The 25,165-nt window shown below is 39.8% G+C and overlaps 1 protein-coding gene and 1 non-coding gene across 3 annotated transcripts in view; both read right to left on the bottom strand.

Annotated features, from left to right (window-relative positions):
* The window catches only part of PLCB1 (phospholipase C beta 1), a 646,359-nt gene that overhangs the window by 52,430 nt on the left and 568,764 nt on the right, over window positions 1-25,165 (bottom strand). The window lies entirely within an intron of this gene.
* LOC123622930 lies at window positions 3,793-3,994 on the bottom strand. The gene has a single exon (XR_006729670.1). It is a non-coding gene; the product is annotated as a small nucleolar RNA SNORA73 family (small nucleolar RNA).

Here is a 25,165-nt window from a genome sequence, read left to right as displayed (position 1 = left end):
CCTCTAGAACCACTTTTGGTACAAAAATCTGTATTAGTTATGGTTTTCCAGAGAGACAGAACCAATAGGGGTGTGTGTGTGTGTGTGTGTGTGTGTGTGTGTGTGTGTGTGTACTTACTTCCTTGGTTCTCCTGGTTCTCAGGCCCTCAGTCTCAGGCTGAATGTCTGGGCACCTTGTGTCTCAGTCAATTTGACACATAAAATTAATTATCATACTATGTAGAGATTGAAAAGATGGCTACAATTGTCTTTCAACTCCTCCCATGAAGACTTAGAATCTATCTCCTGCCTCTCGAACCTGGGCTGGGCTTGGGATTTGCTTTGGACAGCAGAATGTGGTAGAAGTGACAATATGCCATATTGAGCTTAGACCTCAAGATGTCTATACGCTTCTGCTTTTGGGCAAGCCTGGGCTAGCCTGATGGAAGATGAGGGACACAGGGCCCAATCAATCTCACCATCCCAACTGCCAGCCAGCCAGCTGCCAGACAGGTGGGCAAGGCCATCCTCAACCAGCCAGACTTCAGCTCATCTGCCAGCTGCATGCAGACACCTGACTAAGCCCAGCTGAGATCTGCCGAGCCCATCCCAGATCCTCAGAGAGGCCCAGCTGACCCACAGACTTGTGAGCAAGAACATATGGTTATTGTTTTGAGTCACTAAGTGTTGAGGTGGTTTGTTGTACAGTGAAAACTGACTGACCCAGTGCCTTGTCAGTCATTTTAAGTTCGAGGCGTGTGCTCTGGACTATTTCCTGTGCCCTCTGAGGTGAGAATCGTTAAATATTTATGGAGAAGGTAATAAGCCTATTATGCAGTTTATAAAACATAAACACTCATAAGCTGGTTCCACAGCAAGCCTGCATGCAGGTGCAGGACCATTGCAGACAGACAGCCCAACTCAAGAGTCCATGAATGAATTCAACCCATGAATACTCAGGACAGACTAGTCACACAAGACGTGCATGGAATTCTCTGTGTCTGTGAGTGAGCAGATCTCCATAAATAAGTCATGATAGAATTTGATGAAGCACTTTTTGCATAGCATAGATCTCTGAAGCCTACGGTTAGGGACTTAAAATAAGGTTTTCAGGGATATAATTGGAAGAAATACCCATGAAAAGAAAAGAAGATGACAAAGGCAGAGACTCTGAAATAAATCTAACAAAGTATCAAAAAGCAGGCAAAAGCCATTGGCATGGACAGCCAGGTCTGCCACCAGCCTCACCCTAAGACTTCTCTGAACTTATCTGCTACTCACCTCTGCTGGGTCTCTGTCCCTCCTGCACTTGCTGCCTTGTCATTCAACTAGCCAGGTTTTTAGCTCTTGAAACTCACTCTGCCTAGGAAACTCTCTCCACATATATCTTACGGCTTGCTCAACTGATCTCCTGTGGTGGTTAATTCTCTGCGCTGACTTGACATCTTCCCTCCTGAAGATCACCTTCTCAGTAAAGCCTTCCCTAAGCATCCTATTAAGAACAGAAAACTTCTACTTCCTATTCCTTCTTCTTCCTTTAATTTTCTCTGTAGTTTTTGCTACCATCCAACATGCTATAATTTAACTTCTTTATTTCACTTATTGCTTGCCTATCAAAACTCCATGGGAACATGGATTTTTGTCCATCCCCCCCCCCGTCACTGTATCCCCAACATGCAGAACGATGTCTGGAACATAGTAGATGCTCAATAAATACTTTTCAAATGAATGAACTTGAGAAGAAAGAAATTTGCTAGTTGAGGAGTTGCTTTTAATCATATATTTTCTTCTGAGCTCCACAAATTTCACAGACACAGTCCACAGGAAATGTGGTTGCAATAGTGTGTACTAACTGCCACGGAGACTGTTCCGGAAGGATGTGCAAGAGCATGGAAGGGAAAAAGCCCTTTCAGACACCTCACCTGGAAAAGCAGTCAATAAGGAGGGTACCAATCAATTAATAAATGGAGGAAACAGAATCTATTGTTAGCATATTAGTTTTCTGTGGTTGCAGTAACAACTTACTGAAAATTGAGTGGCTTAAAATGATAGAAAATTTATTTTCTCACAGTTCTAGAGGCCAGAAGTCTGAAATCAAGGCGGCAGCAGGACACACTCCCTTGGGAGAATCGGTTCCTTGCTTTTTCCAGCTTCTAGTAGCTGCTGGTATTCCCTGATCCAGGCTGCCACCACTCCAATCCGTGCCTCCGTGGCCACAGTGCCTCCTCTTCTGTCTGTGTGAAGTGGCTCGCTGCCTCCCTCATGTAAGGACACATCGCTGGAGTTAAAGCCCGCCTGAATAAACCGGGATGATCTCCTCATTGCAAAATCCTTACCTTAGTTACATCTTTAAAGGCTTTTTTTCCCTCCCAAATAAGATAACATTCACAGATACTGGGAATTAGGATAAGGACATATTTTTGGGGGGACCATCATTCAATCCATTACAGTTAGGTTAAAAAATTGGAGTTTTCTATGATTCCACAATGACAGCCCTGGATAGTGTTGTACAGCTGCCAACATAGCAAATGACAAAGGCAGAGACTCTGAAATAAATCTAACAAAGTATCAAAAAGCAGGCAAAAGCCATTGCCATGGACAGCCAGGTCTGCCACCAGCCTCACCCTAAGACGTCTCTGAACTTCTCTGCTACTCACCTCTGCTGGGTCTCTGTCCCTGGGTCTCTGGGTACTTTCTGAGGAATGTGGGCCTTTGTCATCAAGATAACTAAACCTGCTTGGGGTTCCCCAAGGACTCGAATGAATCCGTCTGGCAAAGTATGAAACAGTTACTTATTCTAGCAAAAATCTTTTCTCAGGAGGCCGTGCTCTGAAAGCAAGATCAAATGTTTTCTTTAGACAAGGGAGTCATCTGCGGGTCAGGCTTTCAGTTCTGATTCTTTTGTCTCATTTGCCATAATCTTATCACAGGGATTCTTATAATCTGGCTCAAGAGCTATCATGTGCTCTAATCCCTGGAAAGGAAATACCCTGCACTTGGCACTCAAGTTTTTAAAAACATCAGCGGTCATCAAGATCATCTTTCAAGCAATGACGCAGCACAAGGACATGAGAAGAGATCCAAGTTCAGAATTTCTGGCTATTTTCTTCTCATACTAGTCTCTGCATTCCATGACTGCATTTTCACCTTCCCCTGACATTCAGGAGGCCTGAAACTTTTAAATTAAATTTAATCTGTTTAAAGTATTATAATGAGCAGTATTCAGGACCAAGTGTTCTGCGATTTATTTAAATATCCTATATAACTCCCCATTTCCCTGAGTGAGCATAAACAACTGTTCTTCTTAAATTTTAAGACCACTAAATTTTATTACAGCCAGTAATAGTTTCTTTTTTTGCTGTTAGAAGTGGAACCACACTTCAGTCTCAGTCTTTAACATCCCTAAACCAATAAAATTTCTATTAAACGGTCATATACCAGTGGCAAGTAATATCTACTGAGTGAGTACATAAGTCTGATCCTGACCTTAAAAACCCCTTGAAAATTAAACATTAACTGAAAAAAATGGGGAAGTATTTGTAAAATTTATGTCAAAAAATTAATTTATCAAAAAAAAAATGACCATTTGAGCTTTTTTTGGGGGGGATTAGCTTTCAGTAAAAGGAGGCACATTCCAATAAAAGACACTGGTGGGATTTATTCAACATGTCAATATCCAAGGTATGGCCTGGGGTCTTAGTGATGGACGCCACTCTTTTTAAAAACCTAATCTATCTATACAGTAAAACCATGTAAAAGCAAATTTTTCTTAAATACATAAGACAAACTTCAATCCAGATTGGGTGCTCTAAGGGCCTTTTCCTGCATGCTTGTCTCCTCAGTCAGCAAGACCCTGAGAAGTACCAGGAATATGCAGGCACAGACTTGAAGTCCGGCTTCATCTCCAATGTCATGTCGTAGAAAGAGACTGAACGTTGTAGGGCAGAGCCCTGTGCCCCCCCGTGCCACCTACACAGAGTCTGGGGAGAGTGACCTCTTGGAGAGTATTCACAGACTTAGTCCTTCCTCTTTTATAATGACCGGACCTTCATATTTATGACCCTAAGACACTGTAAGCCAAGGCCACATAATCCAAATAGGCCTAAAAGCAGGAAGTTCAGAAAAATTTTTAAATAAGTAAATGAGAGAAAGATGGGTCACTGTTTAACCTGTGGTCAATATGCTCATAACACCTGATGTGGCTGTCCCTCACATAGCAGAGAGAAGTGTGGGCACGGATACAGCAGGGCTGCCCTCCTCTCTTGCCCGGGATGCTGGGAGCGGCTAGAAGACACTCTGATGGCAGTGGAGGTCCCTACCTGTGAAGATGAGCTGCTCCTAAGGGTTCTAATGTCTGACACGTGGGGGATTCTGGGTTTCCCTGCATCATCCATGCAAAATCTGGGCTAGAATATATATCCTGCCTAGATATACTGATGCCAGCCTTTGGACAGATTTTACTACAATTAATACATGGAGACTCATATTCAGTAGGTTCTCAGGAACTCAATTTTTTTTAAACAACTATAAAGTTTAGCTTTCTTTAGAAAGGGTACTTGATCTGATACATAAAAGAAAATGAAGTAATAAGTTCAGGTCCTGATACTTTTATCTTCCTTAATCCTTGGCTGGGAATATGCTTATTGTACCAAAAGTGAATCGAGGTGGACCTTACCTATACTTTCTTCTCAGGGACATAAAAGCAGAATATCACCATTTTATGGATTATAGGAGTAGCCTCCTAACTGGTTTCCTGGTTTCCCTTTTCAGTTCATTCTCTACATCACACTCAAAGAGATTCTGCTAAAACAGAAATTGGATCATGCCCTTCGATGCCTGCTATTGTCTTCTGAGTAAAGCCCCAAGTTGTTTATGCTTCTTGCAATGGTCTTGAATGCTCTGGCCCCATTCTCATCTTTTTTCCTTGGAATTGACTTTTTTCAGATCCTAAATTCATCCTTTTGCTTTGGGGCAGCTGCACCTGCTGCTCCCTCTGACTGGAACCCCCTCCCATGACTTCTGGAGTTCTCACTCCTACTCACATGTCTGTTATTGCCTTAAATTTCACATCCTCTAGATATGATATGAAGTGAAGCTACAGCTGTTTTATTAATGGGCCATTTCCTGGCCCAGCAGCTATAAATCAGAGACCACAAGTAGTATAAGCATTTTAAAAAGAAATTTAGGATTATATATGTAGACAATTGAAGCAATTATCAATAATATATTGGCTTCATGATAGTTTCTGACAGCACCCTCTACTTGGCATTGGATACTCTACGTGGTGAAAAAATATCTAGCACATCCAAAGCTGCCCCTGTGTGCTTCGGGGTTTTTAAGAATAATTTCAAAATGAATGCACATTTTTACTCTGGATACCTTTTAGTTTTGTTTTATTTTAAAACCTAATGGTGTATACATTGCTGAACAGTTTGTTTTACCTTCCCTATTCTTAAATATTAAAATTGAATTAAATAAATAAGACACCAGTGAGAAATCGAAATGTCAAAATGGCTGACTGTTAGCTCCCTTTGACTATGGAAGTATTGGTCCATGGACTCCTTCCAGGCCTGCATCAGCAGGGCATTCTGTACTGAACTAATTAGAAGTCCTCAAATCCACAGAAAACTCCTGAAAGCATCTTTTAACGGAGGATGTACACAAAGATAGTACAAGCTAAAGTAGGTACGTAAGCATCAGGCTCAGAAATCATTTTAAAGACTTTAAGTCTAATTGCACCATGGTGTTAATCTGAATTACCCCTTATTAGCCATGGGGTGGGACTGCCACAGTGAGGTCAGTGGGGATTTGCATTTGTGCCTGAACCTCGGCTATGCCCGAGAAAACTTGGACAACAACCCTTTGGGTCACAGACTTTTCCTGATGACTTACTCCTTTGAAGTCAGTTATGCTTAAGACCAATACTGAGGAATTAGAGGCTTAAACAAAAATGTATTCCTGGAGGATTTTTTCTGCCACATTTTATTATGAAAATCTCTAAACATACAGAACAGTTGAAAGAAGTTCATAGTGGATACCAGTATACCCACAAATAGATTCTACTATTAACACTTTAACATACTCGGTTTATCATATGTCTACCTCATTTATTTTTTGGATGCATTTCAAAGAGATGTGCAGACGTTAATAAAAATATTTCAGCATATGAGTCATTAAACTAAGATTCATGAGGGTTAAGAAGGGATGTCTGTAAGAGAAGCATGATTCTCCGTATCAAACACTAATTCCCCTGGGCCTAGGAATTCCCTGGGTGTCCCTAAAGTGAGAATCTATTAGGACAAAGCCATGCATTTCCTCTTTTCCTAAAGAACTATTTATAAGTAACCAAAGAAGGAAAAAAAAGGTGTTCCCCTCCCTACTCTTCATATAATCTTGTCCATCAACCTTATCGAATGGGTTGGCTGTGTTCTGTAGGGTGCTTTGTCAGTTCACAGGTTGAGAAGACACGTTCCTAGCCCTGCGGAAATTCTCAATAGCTTTGCGGCATTTCTGATAGGGAATGACTTAATGAAGTTCTTGCATGTATTTAAGCCTTGCCCAATATGAGACGACATATACTTATTAGTAGGCTCATCCTCAAGAGACAGGAAGAGATGGTAGTAATGAGAGCAGATTGATGCTGGGTTGGCTCAGGTCCCACTGCAAAATAATTTTTCATTGTCTCAGACATTTGCCTAAGAGAATGTTAAAAAGATAATTGGCATTTCTGTCAAGAGGGTAAGTGAGTTTCCTTGTTTCATATTGTCAAACCTTTGAGAGAACTTAATCTTCCTTTTGACAATGGGGAAGATGGTGGATTATAGAGACAAGTGAGCTTTGGAGAGTATTCTAAAAAAAATTACAAAGACATTGAGAAAACTGAGGGTTCAATGAAGGCCTTTGGATATACATTAAAGGCCACCTCCAATGTTTCTGGGGTCTTCACCTCAATCAACCATCAAATCCTAAAATGCAGGGTATCCTACAGCAATGAAATCAGAGTATGAGCTCTGGATACACTTTCCCCTTTCTGTATTGATTTCATTTTCCAAAACTATGCAGAGTATTCTTTATTAAAGCGATTTGTGACACTGTTCTTTTCCTTCCTTTATCTCAAGGGTTGGCAAAGTTTCCTGTAAAGAGCCAGAGAATTTAGACTTTGCAGGCTATACAGTCTTTGTCACAACTACTCAGTTCAGCTGTTGTAGTGTGAAGACATAGACAATGCGTAATGAATGGGCATGTCTGTGCTCCATAAAACTTTAAGGACACTAAAATGTGAATTTCAAATGATATTCATGTGTTCTGAAATATTCTTCTTCTTTGGATCATTCTAAGATGTCAAAATCATTCTTAGTGCATGGGCTGTGCAAATAAAAGGGAGCAGCCTGGGTTTGATCCCTGTTCTTGGTTAGCACTGTTCAATAGAACTTTCTGTGATGGTGGAAAAGTTGAATATTGGCACTGTCCAACCCTGTAGCCACAGGCTACAGGGGAATATTAAGCCCATGAAAGGTGGCTAGTGTGGCTGAGAAACTTAATTCTTAATTTTATAATTTAAATTTGAATAGCTACGTGTGGTTAGTACTTACTGCACTGAGCAGTGCAGCTCCATAATCATCTTTCCTACTAACTTGAAAAAACATTCTTATCTCTTGCCTACACTAAAATTAACAAAAAAGTCCCTCCCCTTGCTGCTTAAGTTATATTGTTAGGGCTCCCTCTGGAACAGTTGAGGTTTTTGTTTCCTATATCATGGCAAACACAGGTAAACACACCTAGCACATGCCAATACTCATAGGGCACATGCACACATGCACACACGATCGCAAAGCAGCTCCTTGTTAGAATTCCATCAGTACCAAATTCAGACAACATGTAATCATGGGGGAAAAATGCCTATCAATTAATTAATAAGGATTTTCCACCCCTATTCAATGTCTACTATAAAAATACAATACTGGAGAATGAAAACTACTGAATAGTATAAATTTCAACTTTTCTGTTGGTTACCTCAATTATTTGTTACAAAATCCTATACCTCCTTTAGACAGCTTGCAATAATGGATTTGCAAAATTGACCTAAGAGATGTCATCTTCTGAAATATGCAAAGTGATCATTTCCAAGTCAATGACAGTACACAACTCCAGGTCATCATCTCAGATCAAATCTCAGCACCTCAGGCTGAGCTCACAGGTCAAAGCCAGAGAAACTGACCAGTGAAACGCAAAAGTATGACATCACTAGCATTTAAATGGTTTTGGTAATAAGCATCATTTAGCACACCTATGAGGTCTTATTCATTAAAAACTGATACAATTATATTCTTCATCTTGATTAAATCCATTTATGGTGAAACTTTGTCATCACTGGCAATGATGATTTGGGGTGAATTAAGGCAATTCTACAGTGAGAGATGGGTGACAGTTGTCTGTCATGGGTAAAACAAAACAATAGGGAAGAAGTTCATATTCATGGTGAGAAAATAAAGACTTGCCTTTACAATCTTAGCGCTGTGTTCAGAATAACCCCAGGCCAAGATGCTCCTTGAAAGCTCTGCAGGGCTCCACATTTGAGGCCTTCTTTTCTTTCTCTTGCTATATTCTTTCCATTGGGAACCTCATTCACATTTGTACCTTCCTTCCATCTTCCAGTAATTGGCTGGATACACAAGCCTCATTGTCTTAACATTCTTCTTCTTTTTTTTGCCCTTAAGGCTACTTGCTGTTTCTATGATATACTCTTCCCTTTTCCTCATCCACTTCCTGCCATCCCTGAGTTCCCCTGAATTTCTTGGCATGTAGTAAGATACAGATTAATGAAGCAGAGGCAGAACCCATTCAGATTTTAGCATCCAATGAAAATGAAAGATAGAGGAATCATATAGCCAGCATTTAAACCCACGCCATGATAGCTTTGAATGTACCGTGAAAATATTCTTCTGGGAGCAGGTCCTCGGGTCTGTGCTTGGCGTGTCAACACTTTTTTCCCAAGGTCCCCTTTCCAGAGATATATTTGTATCCGTCTGACATTGATTCATGTAGCCAGATGGCAAAGGACAGAGCTGGATCACTCAACACAATGTGTGACCTACTTACAGACCCAACAATCTGCGGTTTAATACTAAATAAAAGTATCAAGCCTTTGAGTTAGAAAAATGCAATTTTGTTTGTTGGTTATCTCACATGTGGCACAGACAGTCTGAATGCCGGATACATCAGTTCCAACAAGCAAGGAGCTAAGATGCTAAACCAGTTCCCCAACGCTGGATAGGAAGATGCATGGTGGGTGTCATTGCCAGCCCAGTGAGATACTGACAAAGCCACTGAGAACCAAAAGTGCATGTTTAGGAACCTAAGGAACAAAATGGTCACTGGCAGACAACTGTGATGACCTCATGACATGGTGGGAAGTGTCCCAGCGTATTTAGAATGTACAGAATCCTCAAGGGCCTTCTGAAGTATCTAAGAGGCATTCCTGCGTAGAAGGCTTTTGTGGATAGAGCTTGTTCCCAGATGGAAACAGGGTATAAATCAAAGGGATATAAACTGAATATGTGCATCCCACAGAAACAAAGATGCAATTAGGAAATATGCCCTCACATCAAGGCATAATTGGTTCAGAATAGCCTTGCTCAAAAATGACCACAGATATGTCAAATCAAATATCAATATTTCAACATGGCATAACACTAGGTAAAGTGTATATGAATTGATTAGTAAGCTAATGTAACACATTGTCCATAGGTATCCAGGGGAATTGGTTCTAGGACGCCTCCCCTCCACCATGGATACCAAAAATTCCTGGGTGCTCAAGTCTCTCATGGTGTAGTATTTGCAAATAACCTCCACACATCCTCCTGTATACTTTAAATTATCTCTAGATTACTTATAATACCTAATAAAATATAAATGCTCTGTAAATAGTTGTCATACTGCATTATTTAGGGAATAATGACAAGAAAAAAAGTCTGTACATGTTCAGTACACAGTTTTTTTTCCTGAATATTTCTGATCTGCAGTTGGTTGAATCCACTGATGCAGAATCCACAGATATGGAGGGCAGACCGAACCGTATCAGGGACTCTTACAGAGTCATCTCTGTTCTCCCCAGTTCACAACTTAATTTTATTGCAACCTATCAATGGTAGAAACATCATTTAATCAATCATTCTTGGAATTCAGAAGGGCATTCCCAACTGGAGTTTTCAATGACATTTCTGAAGAAGTGTTTAGGAAGATGTATAACTATTGTTTAACCAACTGATCCAAGAACTCATGTTTTGCTGCCTTTTTTTCCCTTTATCTCTGATATTCTCATCCTTTAATTTCCACACTGGCTTTATGCATCACTATAGAATTAGTGAAGAGACAGGTCCAGAATTTTACCCCTAGCACTTTGGTAACTCGATCTCTAGATTGTTTTCAAATATGTGTCATCACTTTTTTAGTCAATTGCTCTTTATTTATGTTGTCAATCTTAAAAGCACTCACTTAATATTCTGTTTCTCATAATTCCAAAATCTCAAGTTTTTTTAGGGCTCATTCTGCTCTCTGTTGTTTTTGCTGGTTCTCACTTCTGAATTTTCTTTGTATTCACTGTGATTGTCTTGATGAACTTCTTGGAACACTATCTGTTTAAAGCCTGGTTTAAAGATGGGTTCCTTCATTAATAAACTGATGAATTATGCCAGGAGCCCAGAGGATTTCCAGGATGAGAGAGATTTGAAATAAATCCTGAGTTTATCAGGTGATGGGAATTCAGGCTTCAAACCCTCATGAGGGGCCAGCTTATAACCAAACCATGAATTCTCAGGGAGAATTTTTTCCTCCTCTATTCAATACCAGGTTTTGAGACTAACACTTTTCTTGCAGTTTGATGTGATAGCAGGCTTATTTTTTATTCATTCATACCCTGAGGATATGTGGCCCTTTGGGGGCCTTTTATTAGACTCAACATTTTGGCTTCATTTCCTGTTCTCCTACTGTCCATATACCATCAAAAACCTCTAAGCTCAATGTCAACTTGGTAGACACCTTCAAGGTGAAAGACAGCTTTACCGCCTTGCCTTCCTGTGTACCTGCTTTCACTTGGACCCTGTCCTCTGAGCACTTCTTACTTCTTTCCCGTTCATTGCTGCATTAAACATACTTTTAAAGTTACACAGGGTTTTTATTGGAAATTGAGGTCTCTACTTTGCTTTTTTGATATTTTTATATCTTAGATCATATGAGCAACAGATGTGGGAATTTATACGGCAGAGGGAAACAGGTGACTTCAGGGTTGCTTCAGAATCACTGCCATTCTACTATAAACCAATCAAGTTCAAAAGGCTCATTAACAGAAATGTGATGATATCAAGGAACCATAGTGTGAATTAGATTTTTTTTTTTTTTAAAGCTAGAAATAGAAAGAAAGAGGGCACTTGAAAGAAGTGGATCCAGATGAACAGTTAGAGAAAAGCTTAGAATTCCAATCTCCCCTTTAAAACTAGTTTTTATGAGTAATAGATTCTTTTACATTAAAATTAAGAATACTTTCAATCACCCAGATAATACATAAATACATTATTCCAGGAAACACATGCCAAGAAACAATACAGATTGTTGGGAAGCACCTTTTGACCAGCTCCCCAGTCTTAGTCCCCTCCCTGTGTTAGCCATGGTTTAAGTTTGGTGTGTAAATGTCAACGACTTCTCTATTTATTTATATTGAGATTCATAAATGCTCAAAGCCACCTAGAGTTTGTTTCGCATTTTAGAAAAGTATTAATATATAGTGATATGGTATTTTATATGTCTGAATATGTTTTTGTTCTACTCTCTGGCTTCATAGTCTGGCTATAGAATTCTCCATTAAATCATTTTTAAACTTTGAAAGGTTTGCTTCCCTCTTCAGACTTTCAGATTTTCTACAGAGAAGCCTGATTTTCAATTTGTGACCTACAGTGTTTTTTTTTCCCCTGGAAATATTTAAAAGTTTCTGTTTGTTTTGAGAGTTCTAAAATTTCCCATTTTGAAGACTTAGTGTGGGTTTTTTTTTTTTTTCTTTCTTGTTGCTGGGCACTCAGTTTGACCTCAATCTGGTAATCAACACTCTCCAGTTGTGAACACGCTTCTTACCATATTTCTTTGACAATTTGCTCTGCTGGATCTTCTCTTTCTGGCACCCCTCTCAGCTGGGGTCCTGTGGTCTGGGCACGTAGCTATATTCCTTCTTTTTTCTGAAAAAATCAGTTACCTTCTATCCATTTGCTTTCTATTTTCTAATTATGTATTGATCCTTTGTACACTGTTGTCTCCTCTTTTGTATTCTCTTATTTTTTTTCCACTATCATTTTATAAGAAATCATTAAATGTCACTTCCAGAAATCTGTCCAACAGAAATATGCAAGACTCCTTAAGAATATATATATATATATATATGTATACACACACACACATTGGTTATACAGTATGTGTTCTATATTTTATGGTATTTTATGGTTTCTGTTGTTATAGATTATACATACATGCACACAAGGATATATTGATATATATAGAGACTGATATCGCTGCTATAGAGAAAAATTGTTGACTTTCAAAATTTTAGATTGCACACAGCAACTGAATTCTTTTTTATTATATGTTTTAGATTATTTTATGATTAGCAGATAATTTTTGAATAGCTAAATACTTCAAGATCTTATTTTTTCCCTTGTGTTGCATTGGAATTCACTAAGATGGAATATGTAAGTGAAGAGAGTGGTTGGGCTGAGGCTGGGGGACAAAGCAGGGAGGCTGGAGACCAGATTTCTGGCCTGGCCCTACCACTGCCTGTCAGTGGCCCTCTCTGGGCCTCTTTCCATATCTGCTAAATGAAGATATCAGCCCAACTTATGTCAAAACCCTTTGCATCTCTTATTGTTTATGTCATTTTCTGGAATTCTCTACCTTAGGTTTGCCAAGGTTAGCAATGGCTCTTTTACCCCACGATTGGATGATTATAAATTTACCTGCCCATGGCCCATCAACACATTTTTGTGTGAAAAATAAAAATAGCAGAGCATGGATGGCACCATAGTCGGAACACCAGATATTGCCAGAAGTCCAGTGGAAAAAAATCCTCTACTAAGAAAGGAAGGATATACATTTGGGGAAATGCCATTCCTGGACACGAGGTAATTAAAGCAAGCCTTCAAGTTTATGCAATCAATTTTTCAATTAATAAGCTTCCTTCCCCCTTTAATTGTGTATAAATACATAGCAGCTGAAAATGAATAAGGGAAGAAACACAGAGGAAAGCAGACTGGAACAAACAATGCAACAGAACAGAAATCACCCATTTACCTGACATCTGCACAACAGAGAAGGGAAGCACATGATCTGAAACTGAAGGGGATTGGATTTTTAAAATGATGGACATTACACTTGGATAGCTAGTGTGGAGATTGCTGTGCAGCAAGGCACAGTGTGGCATGCTCATTTGGGAATCTGCTTGCTAGTGTCCAAATAGTGGATTAAAAAATTTAAGAGTTAGGTAATATACATGGCACAAAATTCAAAGAGAACAAGAGAGGATATTTAGGGGCACCCATCCCCCCTCCCTATAATCATGTTATATTACAACATTTTTTTTTTTTTGAGACAGAGTCTCACTCTGTCACCCTGGCTTAGAGTTCAGTGACAACATCACAGCTCACTGCAACCTCAAACTTCTGGACTCAAGCGATCCTCCTGCCTCAGCTTCCTGAGTAGCTGGAACTACAGGTATGCACCACCTCACCTGGCTTATTTTTCTATTTTTTATTGAGATGGGGTCATGCCCTTGGCTCAGGCTGGTCTTGAACTTCTGTCCTCAAGTGATCCTCCTGCCTTGGTATAATACAATTTTATTGACAATAAACTTCCAAGTACTAATACAGGCTTCTTTAGAGATTGGTACCAACCAAAAAGTAAACCTGCCTTTTAAATATGTTTACACACACAAACACGCACACAAACGTGCATGCGTGCTGAAGTACATATTAATGGAGTGCTACTTTTAAACCCACTGTCCTCCAATTTCAAGAGATAAAAGATGTCAAAAGGACAGATCTATTTCCTATTCTTTGATAAGTGAGTACAGTAAATTCAAGATTGGAAATCTAGGTGTTAAAATGGTTTTCAAAACGCAGGCTTCAGGTTTTCCAACTAAATTAGTTTTAATTCTTAGATAGCATGTTCTAAAAGGCCACATCCGGTCAGAATGACAACCGCAGTGCAATGCAGTCAGTGGACACCAGAGACCTTAACTCTTCAGCTTGGGCTCTTGCGAAATCTCACACGATAATTTTTTCAAATTTTAGTTTTGCCAGTAAGACTTAAATACTGAGGAACTGTAGAAATACAAATGATCAAGACAAAGCTCTAACCAACACATCAAGCAATATATTTAGGCACAAAGTCTAAAGAAAGATAAAAAATCATTTCTAAAACTCCCAGCTGAGCCCCAGTTCTGGCGGTCATATCAGGGCAGAGGGAAAACCTACAGATCACATGGAAAGCTCTGGGACGCTCGGCCCGCACACGAGCATGCGTTCACCTACTTACACCTCTATAGGAGAAATCTATTGAAATACCACCAGAAAAGTCAAGAATCAGTCTAATTTTCCTGTTAGGAATATTTAATTTTATTTGTTAATTTTTAAAACGTATCTATCACCTCCCAACGTCTCCTCCTGCCTCTTTTATTATCATGATTGGGGTTTTTTTTGTATATGTGGTAGAATATTTTATTTTAGAGCTGGTGTTATTAGCTCTTAAGTATGAAACAGACATTTACAAAAACCAAATTTCTGTCTATAACTCAGCACCACTGAGCCTCTCTTTCAGCCATGAAACAGCAAACATTTCTTCTTCTGAAAGTGTGAGTTTAAAGGCTTTGTTTAAAAATCTTGCCAATACTTCCTACAAGTGTGTAAATTTGGTAGAGAAAATTGTAAGAGCAAATAGGAAAACGCTGGCCCCACCTAAGCCAGTGTGGCTTTTGTGCCTGTGTGACCTAATGTTCATGAAACTGTTTGTTATTCACCTCATTACAAACATCTATCTGTCACAGCAGGTGTCGGGTCGGGAGAGGACACGGTGTCCAGGAAACCTGAAATCAGGTTAGAAAACTCCCAGGCGACCAACTCCCTTTCAGGTGACTCCGCGGAGCTGGCACTGCCTACCGCAGCCCCTGAGCTGCCTGCCCGTGAAATGGCTGCAATTTACATCGGAGCGGAAATGCCTCCTAGACTGCTCTGGCTGAAGGCACAGCAGTCACACTTCCAGTGACAGGAAGGGAAGCTGCCCTAGCCTTTCCAACTGTTAGAGGAAATAAACAATTTCCTTTATATAGTTTCTTCAAAATTCCACTCCCCGTAGGATTGGTGTTTAAAGTTGCTTGGATGAATAGTTCAGGCTTTTAAAGCTATCCTTCCCATTTTCAGCTTCACCAAATGGTGGATAAATCTATTTACCAACTCAGTATGTCTTCCAAGGGGGAGAAGGGCGGCAGGCTCAGACCTACAATGCTACCCTCTGTATCCTTGCAGGTCTCTGTTGTTAAATAACTGCTCTAGAGTTTTCCATGGACTAATGACTGCTGGGCACTTGGGGTGACGGATGCTCTGGTGGAGTCTGCAGAGTCCATTCACTACTGGAGTTCAGTGGACTTCAGACGTGAAGTCATCAGCTCTTTGTCTTATTCCTGGGCTCTCACCAGCCTCCTTATCACCCATCCACCATTTCCTATCACTGGGACATGTAGGGACTTTCCTGTCCTTTCTAAGACACAGGGGATATGGGGACCCATGAGCCCCGTCCATAATCTTCCAGATTTAGGCCCAGAAAGAATTCAGAAAGGTACATACAAAGTCTCACCTCCTGCTCTATTCTCTTTCTCCCCTTCTTCTTCCAACAATTTCATGGCTGTCTTATCCTGAGTTCTGTCGTTGCTGGGTACATAGCAACGACTCTAGCCCCTCAGGCCTGGTTTCTGTGTTAAAAGAAGCTAAAGGAATTTGGGGAAACCCTTTCTCTTGCAATCCCTGTTTTTGAAGATTTCTGCCTTGCTAATGAGGATTTCCTCTTTTATGAAGCCCCATCCTTTCCTTTCCTGGAGGTTGACTCAGCCTTGGGGGTAAATACCCTGCAGCAGTATGTGCTTAAGGAGTAAAGAAGATGTAGGAGTTCATTGTGTGCAAAATATTTTCTCTGCTACATGAGACTGAGCAAGTTGTAATTACAGGAAAGTAAACATGAAAGTCTCTTGATCAGTAGATGCTTCTCAGTGTAGCAGCCATGCAGGCCCGTGGTCTTCTGTCAGCTCTGAATACACCATGTAAGTTGCATAAGTATTATCACTCATGAGCTCAATAGCACAAGAACATAACATTTAAACAGCATCTACAGAAATCCCTTATTGTTATTGTCCTTGATAATTTAGATTGCACATCCATGAAAATATTATTCTTCCATTGAATATTCACTCATTAGAGGGAAAAACCACCATGCCAACCATCAGGGTAGGTGAAATATCTTTTTCCCTATTCTTCCATGGCATTCATTTTATTTAGCATTTCATGATAAACTAGACTGAACCATAAATTAGAAGATTTCATTAATTTCTTCACTGGGTTTTCCCTGACTTCCCTCTATTGCTCTTCTAGATTTCTCCTTCCCCTCAAGGCTAAACTTGCAGATGGGTGTGAGACAAGCTGTCTCCTATTCCCTGCCTCCTGCTTATCCCACTCTTCTTATCTGCTTCCCACTTTCACTTTTCCACTGACCCCTCACTAATACCAAGGCCAATAACGACCTCCTGGTTATTGAAGCCAAAGAACGCTTTCCTGTACCACTCACTGGCTTTAGATACTGTGGATCCTTCCCTTATCAGTGCATGGAATTTCCCCTGGGCTTTCCTAAACACTCCTGGTTTTCCTTCCATGGCATAGGCTGCCCCTTTTCTGTCTCTCACTTGCTTTTTCTCCTCTACCAGACCTCTCAAAGTTGAGAGTTATCCAGAAGTACCTTCTGGGACCTATGCTGTAGATATGCCAAGGATTTTATTCATTCCAGATTCATGATTCTCAAATTTTCGTGCGTATGCATTTCACTTGGACAAAGGGTAGAAACTTTAAATCACTTAACCTTTTCTCCTTGAATTCCTTCTTCTATATTCACCTGCATAACAGCCTTGTAAAATGTTATCATGATAAAAGAAATCATAAAGGAACATGGGTTTACCAGAAAACACATGTACTGTGGTATAAACCTGAAAGGCCAGGGCGGGAAATTAGGTGCTGTCTCTTATTCTCCACCTGACTTTGATTGGACAAGCTGCTTTAACTCCCTGGGCCTCAAAATTTTAGATCCCACAGGTATGACTTAATTGTAGTTTTAATAAAAGGTTGAATGTGAATTCTGCCAAATGGTGTTACATTTTCAAATCCTGTGCAACTCCTTGCTTGTTTGGAGATGGTATAAAAGGACAACATTGGAGAGAAATGTTTCCTACTGATAAAAAAATTTAATCCCTAAACTGCTGTTTACCCTGGAGTCTATTCTATTTCATTTATTGCTACTTAAAACTTTTACAGGGGGAAAAAAAGTGCAGCCCTGTAGAACGAATGAGGCAAGTGTTAGTTTAGTACTGGGTCAAAGCAGGTGTTAGTAGTGGGAGGGACGCTATGCTACAGCTGGGGCAATTTTCAGGTAGAAGACAATGCTGAGGAGGTTAGAAAAATGTCATCAATGCTAAGTTTATGTTTTAGAGGACTTTTCTGTTGTCCCTCAAATACTTTATACCGAGGGCCTGAGAGTTCATTGATCAAGGCAGTGCCGCCTCTCTCTGATATAGGAAATAGAAAAAAGGTTTAAAAAACATAATGTATTTTGGCAGAAAGTTTGTTTTGATTTTAAAGGATGGGTAACAGTGTTTAAACCATGGCAAGCTGCAACAGAAACTCTATATAAATCCTGGGAAAACCTTATGCCCTGAAATAGGGTAAGGTTTATGCTATTGATGTGAGGGTAAATGGTTAAAACGTGGCTCTCCTAGGAAAAAAAAGGGCCTAGTTTTAGACTTAGCTGATTTTCACAGTGTAAATATTTGCACCAGGGCCAATTTCAAACTACCAAATGGATGATCTTGAACAAGGAGTTGGGAAGAGGTGCACAGCAACAGACTGTTAAAGCCACCATTGCAGATGGTGCGTACAAAGTACCTCGAGAACACAGACAACAGTGAAAGGTATTAAATTATTAGTAAGGGATGAATTTTGAGTATTTTTTACCTTTGTTTTTAATATAATTTAATTGCAAGTTTATATAATGTCATTTTTAATAATAGCTGTTTAACAACCAGCTCATTAAATCCCCGAAAAATTTAAAAATGGGCTCTAGTGAGCCAATATAACCAGCTCCAGTTCACCACATATTTGTCCCCAAATAAAGAAAAATTAATATTTGCTTAAGCGATATTTAATTACATTTGACTTCTGTGAGGTGAACACTTTGGTCTAGGTGATTTTTATACTTGTTAATATTCTATTAACCAAACCCTATGTTGTCATCTATCAATACATCAGTCGAAAGTGGTGATTAAAATCATCTGATGCTAGATAAAGAGATGATAGTTTTCTATCTAATTTGTGTGAGTTTGTGTGTGAGATGTATATTTCCTTTTCTCAGAAAAACAATCTAAGAAAAGATATTTGCTTATTGAATGGTGTGTGCTATGGACTAAATTGTGCTGCCCCAAAATTCACATGTTGGAGCTCTAACACTCCCAATGTGACTGTATCTGGAGATAGGGCCTTGAAGGAGGTAATTAAGGTTAAATGAGGCCATAAAGTGGATCCCTGATCTGATAGGACTGGTGTCCTTATAAGAAAAGGGAGAGACACCAGACCTCTCTCTCCTCTCTGTCTCTCCCCATGTACACAGAAGGGAGGTCATGTGAGGACACAGCAAAAAGGCACTGCCTGCAAGTCTAGCAGAGAGGCCTCACCGGAAACCAGTCTCGTAGGCACCTAGCTCTTCACCCTCCAGACTCCAGATCTGTGAGAAAATAAATTTCTATTGTTTATGCCACCCAAGCAATGATATTTTGTTACGGAAGCTGAGCAGAACTAACACAACATATAAATCATGAAATTACGGACAGTTCCACAAGAGTAATAGGATCCTTGCATCTCAGACTTTTTCATCATGTCATGAGGAATTCCTTCCTGTCTACTCCTGTAGGTCTCAGTTAAGGGTTGCCACCTCTGGGAAGCCTTCCTTGGTTTCTATAAGCCTGTTTCAGCCCTTCCTCCCAGGTAAACCGGTCTATTATAATGGTGATCATTGTTGTTTGGTCCCAGTGCAATCCTTTACAGAATGGTGGATTATACATTAGAAATTAAGATTATGCATGTGGCTATTTATATTTATATTGAAATAAAATTAAAAAAAAATCGAAGGTTCAATTCCTCAGTTGCATTAGCCACATTTCAGAGGGTTAATAACCACCTGTGGCTAGTGGCTACTGTATTGGACACTCAGACATGGAAAATTTCCATCCCTGGAGAAAGTTCTATTGGACAGCGCTATACTAGGTTGAAATGAACTGAAGGTGGGGAGTGCATCTTTTTCTTTTCCTAGCACCTACTATGTAGTAGGCATTCAATAATTATTGGTTGAATTAATAAAGGCAAAAACCCCACTACTCAATTGCAGCCACTTAAAGCATTCATGGTTCTCAGAGGCCACAGAAATAAATACACCCATGTAAATTTATTATTGACAAGTAAAAAACTGAAAGTGAGCAATTTTCATTTTCCTCATGATGAGAACACCAACATGCATCATTAAAGTATAATTATAGAATTCATCTCGCAGGTGTTAATATAGCAATCTATAGTTGTTAATTCGGAAGCACAATATCGATTTTAATTTATTTTTCTAGGCCATCTCTGGCTCCATTGTTCTGTAAGTGACCCTATGGACTCATTAAATCTTTCAGCATGATATTTATGCAACCCTATTTAATGAGTCCTTCAACACCTTGAATTCTCTGGATCTCATAACTATTATTTTAGTGACAAATTTCTGACTTTAATTAATCGTATCCTTCACGGATTCCGAGGAGATCATAAAAAGGTCACTCGGTCGTATACAACCCTCTGCTGGTAGTTGGCTTCTTTGTCTCCACGAATAAAAATCTTCAGAGAGACACACACGACAACCCTTGGGAATCTATTTAGGTATTTAGATATCCTTACTCTCAGAAAACTTTCTTCATGCCTCGTTTAAATTTTTCATAATTTAGCCCAAAGCCGTCCCCATGACTCTAACTCCAGAGATAAAGGAAAATAGGATCATCTGTCACATGCTCTGGAGAAGCCCCTTCCTGTGCTATGGCTGAGACTTAAATACAATCTAAAAGCAGATGTTTCTCTTCTTAGGATGTTCCTTTAAATTTTCTAGTATCCTCCGGGGTACACACTAGGGCCTAGTAAATATTATTTGAATGAATCGATGCAATCCAAATGGAAAACAATTGCTTAACAAATAAAAAAAGGCTCGTTGCAAACCCCGATGCATACCCTAACCCCTATTCTTGTATAATTCAGAAGTAGGCTTAGCGGACAAGAGTGCTGTTCCAGGGCTGGGGCGGAAAGAAGGACGTAAGAGGGAGAGTGGGGCGAGAAGAGGGCACAAGACGATCTCAAGGGATGCAAACCCACTGGATTCCTGGGTTTGAACTAAGCACTGACATATGTAAGCCGAATGGCACCTAAACAGGGAAGAAGAGAGGAGGGAGGAAAGCCAACTCTGGGAGGAGGTGAGGGAGGGGGGCCCTTCCTCAATCCCACTGCTGTAGAGAGGGGGACTGCGACTCCTCAGCAGCCATGGACAGGGAAGGTTATCCCAAAGCCTTCCTAGGAGCCCCCTTCCCCTCTGCTGGGCATTGCTTCCCCACTGGATGTGACAAACGCAGAAAACAGCGGCCTGCCTCGCAGTGATAGAAGCTGCGGCCAATTGTGGTTTCCTGGAGATGAGGCCCGTTTTCATAGGGCTGGAGGTTTTCTAAAACCTAGTGCTCAGAGATGTCCTTCTCCAAGACACTTGTTAAAAACAAGCGATTTTGAGCAATGGGAACAACTCGGTTCGTGAAGTTTAACCGCATTTGCTGTTGTGATCAGTTTGGGGGCTCAATCCCTGGCAGGGTCTGGCTGAGATACTGTGGAGGCTGGGGGATGCCATGGGCATAGGAAACAGCGGTTGGGATATTCGTTTGGACTCTACGCCTTCTGGCCACTCACAGAGACATGCTTCTTTTAACAAAGAGGCTGGTGGTCTCTCCATTCTCCAGGTGAGTATACTGGGGCACACATGGTATGCCCTTACTGTTTGCCTACCCATGTCAACACGAGAAAGAGATGTCACACATATTGACATCTGGATCCTAAAGAATCAGAATTTCAGATATTTACTAAAAACACAGAAGGACACAATACATGTGGCGTGTCTGAGGTTTGGCACTTCTTGTATGACATTTGTAAAGTTCACTCACTTTCTGAACCTTAGTTTCCTCAAAGGTACAATGGTGGGAATAAGAACATAATATAGGTGATGTGCTTTAAAGATCCTTGATAATGCAGGAGGTGCTCAATAAATGCTAATTATTGTTGATTTTATTATCATTTTTCAGAAAAAAATTTTTAATGCCCTTCTGTGGTCTGAAACTGACTTTTTTTATTTTAAAGCATATAGGAATCGTGTTTTCTGTTCTTCAGCACTCTCTATTGAAACTGGCATATCCTCGAATAAAGCAGGCACTTAATAAATACCTGGCATACATTTATAATTTTCCAATACTATGTCCTTGGAAGTTTTAGAAATTCGTTATTCTATAGCTCTTTATCTAAAGGATCACATACACCCAAAATGAGCAAACATCTTTTTTTTTTGGTTATTTTAAACCCTGTTCTACAATGACTTGTAGCTACTAAAAAACAGAAGTTACCAAATAGAGTATAACTCACATATTCAACTTCACATATTAGTGGCTAGCTGATAACAAGGAATATATATTTTTTCATCAATGAAGGTTTGTACTCACAAATAAAAAAAATGTGAAATTCCAACTATTTATGTGATGAGTACTCTTGGGATCAATCTTCTATCATAATAAAAAATAATTTTTTTGGCAAATGTGTGGTAGTTTTATGTACTACTACTTTTTATTCATTTATTTTGTTTTACGCTGTAGTGTATGAATGAAAATGTTTAAGGAAAGAGCAAAAACACAAAACACATTTGGGGAAACGTTGAAATTGGTACAGAAATCTATTTTGTATATACTTCTATAAAAGAACTTTTTGTTCTTTTTTCTAATATAAAATAGTATAATGGGATTTTTTCACCCTGTTTTAGCAATGAGACCTAACCATGAAAAGTGGGAAACTGTTTTGTTTTTATGTAACCTAGGTAACCTCTTACATGTGGAAAGCTAACAGGACCAAAAAAATGAACAAGATGATTGCAATTTTTTTTTAAATTCCAGGTATTGTGGGAATACTTATATTTTTTTTAAAAATAAATATTTTTGCTCAGTGGGAAGCTCAGCTGACATTCTGGAGAAAATGCAAGTTGTAAACAGGCTATCACAAGCCTGATAGAGCACATCAACAAAAATGTAACATTTGTGTCTCCATTGCATTTATTTTGAAAAACACCACCCAAGTCACGTGTTCTTAGCTCTACTGTCATTTGCATCCTCTGAGAAAATCTTATGGTCTACTTGGGGTATCAAATGCTTCACAATAGCTCTCAAAACTACCAGGCCAGTAACAAATGCAACAACAACAACAAAATCCAATGATGCTTATAATTGATTTCAAAAATAGTCTTAACATTTATATCCAAATGAGAAAGGCATTTTCAAGGTCTCCCTGATGCCTTCCTATAGAAGCTAGAAATCAATATTACATGTCTCTCCTCTGCCCCACCTTCCAATATGTAATATAACAAGGTCACACAGAAACAAAATTGTCACTGTTGAGAGGACATGACCAGAATTCAGAGCCAAGCTCTGGCTATGTTCTCAAATGGCATTCCCTGTGTCTCTCTAATGTTACAGTCAGTAGAAAATAAAAAGATGTCAAAGGGCCAGGCTTGTGATAGAGCCAAGAAGTTCAAATACAATAAAACACCATGAAGGCAGCTTAAAGCTTCTTCCAGGTGCTTAAGCCAGGAGGTAGGAATGTACTAGATCCTTGTCAGTTGAAATACAGTCCATTGGAAATGTGGTAGCATTGGCATCTCCTGGGAGATAGTTAGAATTCAGAATCTCCCACCCCACCTAGATGTTCTGGATCAGTATCTGCAATTATACAGGATGTCCAAGTAATTCATACACCCATTATGATTTGCAAAGCACTGAGCTACAGTAACTGACACAGAAGAAGAACTTATACCTCTTTCTCAGTAAAGAGTTGTTTTCAGTAATTCTTTAATGTGTTTCTAAATTATAGAAAGATCAACGAGGTTTGAAGACAAAAACACTATAAGCCCCACTGTAAAACTCTAGTTTGTTACATCAGGATAGAAGTTTGCTTTTTCTATAATCATAATAATGCCTCTTTTCTCCACAAAATGCACAGCCTTTAGGATGGCATAGGCCAATTTTCTTATTAGTGAAAGGAATACAATAGTTTTCATGATGCATCTCCACCGGCAAGTCAAAGTTCTTTCTAATTTTCAAGGTGAAGTTTGCTCAACAACCAATAGCCCCTGTCCCAAGCATTCTTATTAGTGAGGTATTTCCGAGAGCTCTTGCTTCTACAGAATCAAGAAACCCTGACCTGTCCCCTTAACTCAAAATTCCATGTGGGAATAAAATGAATTTTGCTAAACTTTCAAAAGGAGGGGTGTTGTAAGTTGTGAGGAGGGAGTTGAGAAGACGCCCTGAGAATTTAATTTGATCCCATTGGATTTTAAGATAATAGGACCATGGATAAACAGTGCAGTGAGAAGAATGAAAAAAAAAGTTTCAAAAGTGAGAATAATAGTTTAAGACAGAAAGATCAAGATTAAAAAAGAAGACAATTTTGCAGATAGAGGAACAAAAAGAAGAAAGAGAAAGAAGACGATATAGAAGAATGAAATTTATATCAGGAAGAGAGAGCATGATTGTGAAGAAAGAAATACCAGAGGAAGCAAGGAAAGGATAAGGAAGGCATCATGGGTGGGGCTGGGAATTTTAGCAGGAAAAAAAATGGGAATGTAGAGAGAAGAAGGATGAAGAACGAAGGAGCAAGTCCATGATGCCTGAAAACCGGATGGTCACACACCACCCTTGTCTCAAAAAAGCGAGCCCTCCCATCCAGTCCTACCTGGCCAGAGGGGCGGTGGTCACCACTTGAGAGCTTGAGGGTTGGGGGGAGTAAAGTTGGGGGAAACAGAGGGATCCTCATGGCAAGTTTCCGACAAGAATGAGGAGGAACCGTCCCCCTGTGTGGGAAAAAAAGGGAGGCTGTCATTTTTGTGGCAATGAAAGTGATTTCTAAGTCACCCGGTGTTTCCAATTGTTTGTCTGGGAGGGCTCTTGAGTGCCTTCTAGAATAGAGATTTAGCACCTCCAACTGCTTTTATCTACCCCAACAGTGCCCATGTGGTGAGGCACCCGGCCTACCACAAATGCAGTGGAACTGGCGTTGCGTTCTCCTTGGCTCTTCCCCACTTTCTGTAAGGATTAGATGTTAAACGTGATCACAACTACTACTTTTGAAAAATCCTCTACAAAATCTCACTACCATCAAGAAACTTGAGAAAAGATGGTGTTGAATTATTATTATTATTATTATTATTTTGAGACAGAGTCTTGCTCCATTGCTCCAGGTAGCATGCAATGGCATCATGGTAGCTCACAGCAACCTCAAACTCCTGGGCTCAAGGGATCCTCCTGCCTTACCCTCCCGAGTAGCTGGGACTACCGGCATGTACCACTAAGCCTGGCTAATTTTTCTATTTCTTATAGAGCTGGGGTCTTGGTTTTGCTCAGGCTGGTCTTGAACTCCTGAGCTCAAGCACATCCTCCCGCCTCGGCCTCCCAGAGTGCTAGGATTACAGGCATGAGCCACCACCCTTGGCCAGTGTTGAATTATTGACAGCTGTTTGTTCAGTTGAACAG

Source organism: Lemur catta, chromosome 17 (assembly GCF_020740605.2).
Source record: "Lemur catta isolate mLemCat1 chromosome 17, mLemCat1.pri, whole genome shotgun sequence".
Taxonomy (NCBI): Eukaryota; Metazoa; Chordata; class Mammalia; order Primates; family Lemuridae; genus Lemur; species Lemur catta.
This window is presented reverse-complemented; position numbering and strand designations above follow the sequence as displayed.